The sequence below is a fragment of the Petaurus breviceps genome, unplaced genomic scaffold (assembly GCF_028583685.1).
Source record: "Petaurus breviceps papuanus isolate PSGF00001 unplaced genomic scaffold, PetGlider_PUasm1.0 37, whole genome shotgun sequence".
NCBI lineage: Eukaryota > Metazoa > Chordata > Mammalia > Diprotodontia > Petauridae > Petaurus > Petaurus breviceps.
The window spans coordinates 44,084,924-44,094,335 of NW_027186296.1; the positions used below are offsets into that span (position 1 = coordinate 44,084,924).

The 9,412-nt window shown below is 38.3% G+C and overlaps 1 protein-coding gene across 2 annotated transcripts in view; it reads left to right on the forward strand.

The window, feature by feature from the left end:
- Nucleotides 1-9,412, forward strand: part of RORA (RAR related orphan receptor A) — an 892,807-nt gene that overhangs the window by 264,730 nt on the left and 618,665 nt on the right. The window lies entirely within an intron of this gene.

Consider the following 9,412-nt stretch of genomic DNA (forward strand, 5'->3'; position numbering starts at 1 on the left):
GTGGCACATTGAATAGAGCACCAGCCCTGGAGTCAGGAGGACCTGAGTTCAAATCCAGCCTCAGACACTTAACACTTACTAGCCATGTGACCTTAGGCAAGTCACTTAACCCCAATTGTCCCTACCAAAAAAAAATAAAAAGACATGGGCATATTTCTAGGTAGCAGGCAAGATGCTGATAGATAAGATCAAAGATAAACAAGGATGATTGTGAGGTCATTATCTTTTCTGTTAGAAAAGACAAGAGAGGATGGTATTTATGGAATGGATGGTGCCTATAGAGGAGTTGGTCTTGGCAAGAAGGGTCACCTCTTTATCCAAGACTAGGGAAGAGGAGGAGACAATGGGAGCAACTATCTGAATGTTGTAAGAGGAAGAGGAGGGGAAAAGTGGGAGCTTTCAATGATGGTCTCAATTTCTTCAGTATAGTAGGTTTTTTTAGCAGAGGTGCTCAGCTGAGACAATGGAGTAGAGTGTCATGTGCAACTTGAAAAAAAAATGCAAGAATCTTTGGAATAGCTGCTCTAAAGAGTGTAATAGGGAATCAAATAGGGAGAAACAGAATAATTTCCTTGCTGCAGTGAGAGCCCCATTGAGCTTAGTAAATATACATTTGTAGTATGCCAAATCAGCATGGTTTCTTGATATTCTCCATCTCCATTCAGCAGCACTTGCATCAGCTCAAAGGAATTGAGTGTTGGAGTAATCCATTATTGGGGTTTGGTGAGGTGTGATCTGCAAGAGAATAAGGGGTGAGGGATTCAAGGGTGAAGGACAGAGTTAAATTGTTTCGCCAAAAGATCAAGACAGGGAAGGGAGGAGAGTGTAGGCATTTCAGGGGCGATCACCTGAGAAAGAATTGAAGCTTGATGGATTGTAAGTCATGGTGATGGTTAAGGGTTGTAAGGCATAGGGAAAGATGGAAAAATAAAAGATTATGATCAGATAATTTAATTCTGAGTTTATGAATATAAAAGTGGAATCTTTACAGTTAATGGCAAGGTTGGGGGTATAGTCATCTCTTTGTGTAGCTGAGGTAGAATGGAATTAGTCATCTACAATCAATATATTGAGTTATTGGAGGGAGTTTCAGAATGTATGATCAAGTCCCCTAGTATGAGCATATGGTGTGTGGTTGTTGTTTTTCATTCATTTCAGTCATGTCTGACTCTTCCTGACCCCATTTGGGATTTTCTTGGCAAAGAAAAACCACTGCAGTGGTTTCCCATTTCCTTCTCCAGTTCATTTTACAGAGTAGCTGAGGTATATAGGGTTAAATGATTTGCCTAGGGTCACATAGCTAAGAAGTGTCTGAGGCTGGATTTGAACTCATGAAGATGAATTTTCCTGACTGCAGATCCAACACTCTATCCACTGTGCTACCTAGCTGCCCCAGAGTTGGTATAGAAATTGTGAATCAACACTGAACTCATTATGTCATGGTTTCCTTCTCAGGTTTGTAAATTTCTGCATAGAATTTCAATCCACCACCATTATGTTCCTTTTTCAGTAGAAATAATGTACCTTTGTATTGCCACATTACTGACATAAGTCTCACTATATCTCATCTCAGTCGTACATAATATAGCATTTCTTTTAACCGAGATCTCTATATTTCTTTATAATCTCTTTTTTGCTCATTGGCATAATAGGATCTGAGGCTGGGAGTATCAAGTCAAATCAATGAGTATTAATTAAGTGTTTACTACACATATTTCTCAATCAGGCACTGTGCTAAGACACAGAGAAAGGTAAGAACAGCCTGTATCCTCAGGGAGTTCACATTCCAACAAGGGAAACAGCAAGGAACCAGATACTTACAAACAAGATAGATAAATTGGAGGTAATCTCATAGGAAAGACGCTAACATTCAGGTGAACTGGAAAAGGCCTTTTATAGAAGGTAGGGTTTTAGCTGAGCTTTGAAGGACACCGAAGAAGACAGGAGATGAATATGAGCAGGATCAGTGTTCCAGGCAGGGGGCATAACAAATAAAAATGCCCAGAGTTGGAAAAGAATGTTCTGTCCAAGGAAAAGTAATTGGAGCAGTTAGTTGGCACAGTGGATAGAATGCCTGACTTCTCATCCTGAGTTCAAATCCCACTTTAGATACTTACTAGCTATGTGACTCCCGGCAAGTCACTTAACCCTATTTGCTTCAATCTCATCAGCAGCAAAATGAGTGGCAAAATACTCCAGTGTTTTTGCCAATAAAACCCCAAATGGGGTCACAAAGAGTTGGACAAGACGGAAAAACAACTGCACAACAACAAGAGAGGCCAATGGCACAGTGTAGTTTCTGTCCTTTCTGGTTATTTTCTCCCCTATGTTGTTGAGACTTTCTATTACTATTCCTGTTATGTCTTGTTGTTTTCTTTGGTATTTGCTGTGGCAAATTTATCTGGGAAGTTTCCTCCTTTTCTAGTTCAAAGCCCTTTGAATCAGATCAGCCAGTATCCGGCCAAATGCATTCTTCCTAATCCTTGTTATAGGAACTCTGTTCCTGGCTAAAAGCCCACCAATCCTGTCTCTTCAGCCATGGTCTAGAAAGCCAAATCCCTTTCTCAAGCACCACCATTGTGGACAGCTGTTCACTTGCCATGCACAGCTTTCTCTTTTAATGCTCTCCCACCATTTAGTCAGCTATCCAGATGATTCAGGCCTAAAGACGACCACTGCTGCTTGAAGCGTCCCAGTGTTTGAGACAAAGCTGTTATTGTAGTTGCTTTGGTTTCCTGGATAATTGCCTCCTCTTCATGGCTATGTTTTTCTCAGTTGTTGGTTTGAATTCTTTTGATTGTATTTTTTGATGATCCAGACTATGGGATCATGAATTTGGTGAACTTCCAATGTAGAACCTGTCTCCATTGATATAGAATGGCGAATCATCTGTAGGTTATAGTTTAGAGAGTTATGTGGGGACAAAGAGCTTAATATACTTGCCTGTGGTCACACAACTAGTCCGTAACAGAGACAAGACTTGAACTCAGGTCTTCATAGCTAGTCATTTCACTTCAAACCTATGGCTAGGCTTGTGTGTGTAAGCATGAATGATGCATAGATTCAGCCTCAGAGTTCTCTAGCCACAGCTTTGAAGGCATGCCAAGCATTCCATAGCTTTCTGTGGAATTCCTTATTCCTTCAAAACTATGAGAAGGATGACCCCTTTTTTAAAGACAAAACTGAGCCACATATGATAAAACGCTTTACCATCATTATCTGGGACATTCACTAAAGCCCCAATTTGTGCTACTATCTAAGGCAAATTAAAATAATCAGGAAATTCATGACTCGGGGACTTGTTTACAATTCACATGTCGTCAAAAAATCTACCTGTGTTCACTGAACTATTCTTTCTTCCATAAGCATATAAGTACATTTCAATAAGTGATAATGTATTTAAATTTTATAAACCTGTATTTCCTCCTGGTAGAACTGACAGGAGAATAACAATATTACAAATATCAGTATTCAATATTAATGTGAATGAGACCCCATTTGGTGAATTTGTTCATTATTCTTCCTAGTTAGGGGCATGAGCCATTGTTTAGCTGTGTGTCTCAGGGGCACCATATGCACATAAAATGAATTTGGGAATACCAGACTTTAAAACTGATTGTAAACTCTAGATTATATGGTCTCTCATCTCTTTTATAGATTCAACAAATAGAAATAGCATTGTAATTCATTTTATAATAACTAATAAGTAGGGACTTCCTTTTGACTTGTTCGCAAAGTGTATCCCAGTATCAGAATTTGAAATTCAACATAGCTTAGCATATTTCTTGGGTTATCATGTGGCTTTTGTATATCAATTTTATTACAATTGGAAATACAATGCACTTAAATTCCCAGACTCATTAGATCCAATAACTTGTGTTTAAATTGGAGATTCAGACCTAAGAATGACAGGATTGTCTCCTGTAGTTTAAACCCTAAAGCAGTAACATTCATGAGAATGATTTGCTTTCAGAGATTAGCTCTGAATAGATGATACCTTTGGATAAAGTAACGAACAGGTTGACTAGCTCCTAAATTAGAGGTAAGCTGCGTTTGGAAGCTCCAAGGTATCCGTTCTTTATGATCCAAGCCCCTTAATCTCTTTGTATGGCATTGTTTTAAAACATTCAGAGGCCCATCAAAAGCCCAAGATTAAATTAGAAGAATTCCCCCTGCTGCTTCTATTGAATTGAGTTAATATAATGAGTTTATTGTTAAATTAAACAAAATAAAACTTTGCCATGTGGAAGCAATACTACTGAGAGCCAACATAGGGGGTATTTCCCCCCATTTTTACCTTGGTTTACTACTCCTTTAGGGTAGTTTATTGGTTCAAACTCTACAAGTCCAGAATGTAAACTCTTATTGCTTCAATGGTAGGGGCGTTTTCACTGTGGAACAAAAATAGTGAGGGGGATAGGTAGGTTAACACAAAAGCCAATTTTGTAAATCATTACAGTAAGAGGTTTTGACTAAGGAGAGCTTCTCTATGCTGTGACTAACTACTTGGTGAATGTGATAGCTAGTGTAACATATATATATATATTGATTTTTTTTCCCTCCCTTTGCCTTTGTAAAAAGGCAAAGGCTGAAAAGCATTGACCTGGGCTGCATGTGCTGCAGACACGAATGCATGTTAGACTGTATCTGGCTTCCTAGGAGGCTCTACCTTCTTCCTGCTGTAGTTCTGTCTACTTTCTGGCTGGATTCTTTAAGTCAGTCATGAATCTCCTTCTCTCCCCACCCCTTCCAAACATATCTGCTGTGTCTACAGCCTCTTAGAGGTGTGTAGTACCCTCCAACACCGTATTTAGGGGGATGAGCCATTGTGTTCTGTGCAAAGTTTGCCATCTGATATTGAGTCTTAAAAAAAAAAGAATATCTCCTAACAGTCCATGAGCTAGGTAAGAGGTTAAGTATATCCAGGAGAGAAACCCAGGCATGGGTGAGAAAAGAAAGTTGCCTTTGGTCAAGTCGGTGATGGTACATCCAGATTGCTGTAATGGACCTCAGGAGACCATCTCGTCTGGCTCTTTGTTTTCAGGAAGGTGGTCATCTAAATTCTCAAAGAAAAGGGTATGTCTATTTTCTTCTTGACCTCGAGGAATTGAGACCAGCACACCTTCCTGAGTAGTCCTTTGCAGTGTTTTATGTTCCTCTTAATTCTCATAATTGAAAAGTCTTCTATTAAAGAATTATTAACTTCAGAGATTGAAAGACCTAAGAGTTGGTGTAGTTCAATTTGCATTTTGTAGCTAAGGAAACTGAGGCAAAAGAGAGAAAGAAATGCTTTTTACTCAAGGCCATACAACATTGTGAATAGAATTGGAAGGTCACTGCTAGTGGAAATCAGTGTTTTTCCTATGAGACCATGGCACCTTCCAGATTGCCCAATTGAAATCTCTCCTGCTTTAATTTGAACACATTTACCTCCATCCACAGAAAAACAACAATGATAAACAACCAACAAGCATCTCTTCTAAAAAAATATTATGAATATTCCTGAAGAAAATAATCAAGCTACCTTCTGTTCTCTGGTTCAAACCATCCTGATTCCTTTAACTTTGCTTCATAAAATACATTTTTCATTCCTTTAATCACATCCTTTGATCTTTTGGTAACCTTCTTTCAATCTTATCTTAAAGGCTGGTGCCAGGTAATAGCTTCTCCTTGCTATTGATAAGAATTCTACTTATATAAGGACCCTCTCTTGGCCTTCAGTGTTTGCTCCTTCAGAGTTCTCTCATTATCATCAATGAGGATTTTGGAACAGTCACTTGTTTGTAATGTGTTGCAGTATGATCTCATTTACCCTATAACGCTTGCACCAATCCTCATCTTTGGTTTTTCAGAGATGGTGGTATTCTATAATGCTTAGCCATATTGATCAAGAGAAGAACATCAAAGTTCAAAAGGTGGACATTTGTTTCAGAGAAGTTTGTGGTCATCAAAGGAATTTGGCAATTTCCCAAAGGCAATCTAGCCCAGGACTGAGACACCACATATTATAAATAAGGAATTACAAAGGAAAAGAGGTGCAAAAGATGTCATCAAAGAAAAGTATGATGGGGAAGAAAAAGGTAATAAGTAATAAGAACAAGGGATTGCCAGTAGGCACTCAACATGCTCCAAGGGTTTTCTCCAGATGTCAAGAAAATAAATGGAAGGTCCCCAGCACACTGAAAGGACCTCCTGAAGTGAATTCTTGAGAGGATGGATGAGATTTGCACTGAATGGGTATGCAAGGATGGGCTGTGATCTGCATTAATGCATATCAGGTGCTTAATAAATGTTTGTTGATTCATAGTTAATAGGACTAACCAGATCAGTGAGTTAACAACTTCATTAGAGTATTGAAATAGTCATTAAATATGTTGTTCTAAGTCTTTGGGCCTCTTTATCTTCCAGCTTAGTTTTCTTATCAATAGATAATCTATTCTCTCTATCTGATAATCTGTTACTCATCACTAACATCACTCTATATAATACCTTTGCTAATCTTAGATGAAAATTAGCTAAGACCTTTCCTGATACTACTCTAAATCAGACCTTAATAATCTAATACTTTAAAATTTCCTGCCACCATCATCATAAAGATTTCCTTTAGCTAATGAAAAACCCTAAATGCTAAGTATATCCTGTAATTTTACATCTGCTAAGTGGCTTGAACTGTGAAATGTTAGCACCAAAAAAGTTTGCCTTTCCAGCTGTCTAACTACTCTAAACATCAAACATGTTGTACAGGAAGTCTCCTTTCCAGCCATTTAGTGGTTCTAAATGTTGGAATGCTTTTTAAATATATACATGTATATTAATTTCCCATCTGCAGTTCAGCTGTTCTAATTTTCACTTAACATACTAAGCCTGTTTTGATTTTTCTTATGAAATTAAGTGCAAAACTAAGAGACCATAAGCCAGTTCTTATGGCCTTTAAGTTCATGGAGGACTGAGCATCTACCAGGAAGCTACCAGGAGGAAGGAAGGACAAGGTTACCTTTAAACCCAACTGAAATGTTCCTCTTCTTGTCCCTTTGACGTCTCGTAAGCCTATGAAGGCCTGTGGAATTGAAGGCCTGTCCAGAATCTGTGCAAATGCAAATGTAGTATTTCGTCAATCTCATATGCACATGGCACACTCATATGGGCCATTATACAAATAGGACAACTGAATATGTGTTTGAGCATGCGCATGTGGTTTTAGGACTAAGAGCATGTGTGAAACAATGAGTATATATATGCAGCTAGCTTTGTTCTTAGGGATTTTTGGAGCTATGCAAAGAAGGCCATTTCTAATGCAGGCTTTTCCATGATCATCTTCACACTATGGCTCTGCGTTCAGACCTCTACCTCTATCTTACCACCCTGAGTCTCTAGGTTAGTCACTGGTGAAACTTCATCATTTTGATCCTAATCTAGATCCATCACTTGCTGTGCTGGGCATCTTCCATCCCCCCCCCCTCATCCCATGTCTAACTCTGAGAACAGGAAATCAAATCCTGGAAAGGGTATGTCAATTGTCTTATGATTCCATTCCCCATTCTTGCCATTTTTTTCTGAGTGAAACACCCTTTCCTGTCTTCTACTCACTGCCCTAGATGTGCTGTCTTCTTCTATTAGAATATAAACCCCTTGAAGGCAGGGGCTGGCTTCTTCTTTCTACTTGTATCCTCAGTACTCAGCACAGTGAGTGCCTGTCACGTAGTAAACACTGAATAAAAACTTTTGAAATCATTCATTCGAAGCCCCTTCTAATAGCTACCTTAAAGTATCATAGTAAAACTCAAATAAGATACTATATAATAAGCAGAATACATTTTTATGTAAAGAAATCTTAAAGTGACACATAAATGTCCAATATTATTATTGTTTTTATAATAATAATAATAATTTTCATTATTATTATTTCCTGACATGACTATCTGTGTAGAGAACTCTCAGTTTGGAAACTACCTCTATTGATAGAGATCAACAATGTCTGTAGTTTATAGTCTTAAAAGTTTCCCAGAATATTGAGAGGAATTCAGAGTCACATAGGTAGGACATACCAGAGATAAGACGGGAACCCAGGTCCACTATGTTATGCTGTTTTTCATCATCATCATCATCTTCATCATGAAGAGAAAGGAGGAGGAGGAGGAAGAAAAGAAGAAGATGATGTTGATGTTATCGTGGGTACCTTCTCTTGAGTATTCAAGAAACAGTTGCCTGTCCATTATAATTATCTTGCTTGAACCATCCTCACTGGATGTATTTGCTAGTAATATTTCACCCATTGTGAAGTACTATAGACTACAAGTTAGAATTCCAGTACCTGAGTAATAGTTGTTGGGGTTTCCCCCTTGTACTCAGATGTAAATATGTCCCCTTTTCCTATTAGCTGCATGTCTTCATGGGGTATTCAGATGGTGATTTTATGTATAATAGCCTCCTCATAGAAATCTATTCATTATCATAGATAGGTGTGGTCATCTAGGGCTGAGATATGATGGGACTGGCCCCAGTTTAGGGACTTTCAAAACCATCCCCTGGGTGACAGTCTTTGAAAGAGATCTGATAGAAATGCAAATAGAAAATTAACTCTCTCTTGATCTAAGCAGAATCACCAAACAGTGGATCCATTGACAGGTACTTGTTAAACATGCAGGGCTTGAGAGCAGGCTTTATGAATTTGAAACTACACACTTGGGCAAGATCCAACTTTTCATAGGAACAGTCAATATCCTACATGTGTCATGATATCTTTAGTTACCTCCCATGAGAGAATTCATTTAGGGAAAAAAAAAAGCATAGGTATGATAACTATGCTTTTCTTTCTTACAGAAAATTTCTAGTAGCCTTATGAAAGTGAAACCTCATGAATATAATGAATATGAAAAGGTTTTCACCCAGGCACACAGCTTACTTACTAATCATTAGGAAACACAGTCAAGAGAAATCCTGTAGATGTACTATGAGAAAGGTTACATGTGAAGTATACATCTTACTGATGTTATCAGTTAATTCAAAGTGAACAGAAGTCCCATAACTGACTTAATAGTTATGCCACCATAGTTTCCTACTGAGCCCTGGTTTTTAGAACAGTGCTTCCTGGTCCAAAATTCATCTCTCTCCTCTCTCCCCCATAAAAGTACTTTGGAGGCAGCTGGAAGGAGCAGTGGATAGAATGGAGTAACCCCTACCATATCTTATTCTTCCCAGGAATTGCAGAACCATAGATTTAGAGCTGGAAGGGATTTTAGAAGTCCTCTAATAGAATGTTAGTTTCTTGAGGGTAGAGGCAATTACCATTTTTATAATGGTATTTCTAGTGCCTAGCATAGTACCTGGTGAATAGACCTTGAATAAATATCAACCTTTATTTTACAAGTAAGAAGACTGGGGTCTAAAGTGGGTATATAACTTGTGCCCTAGT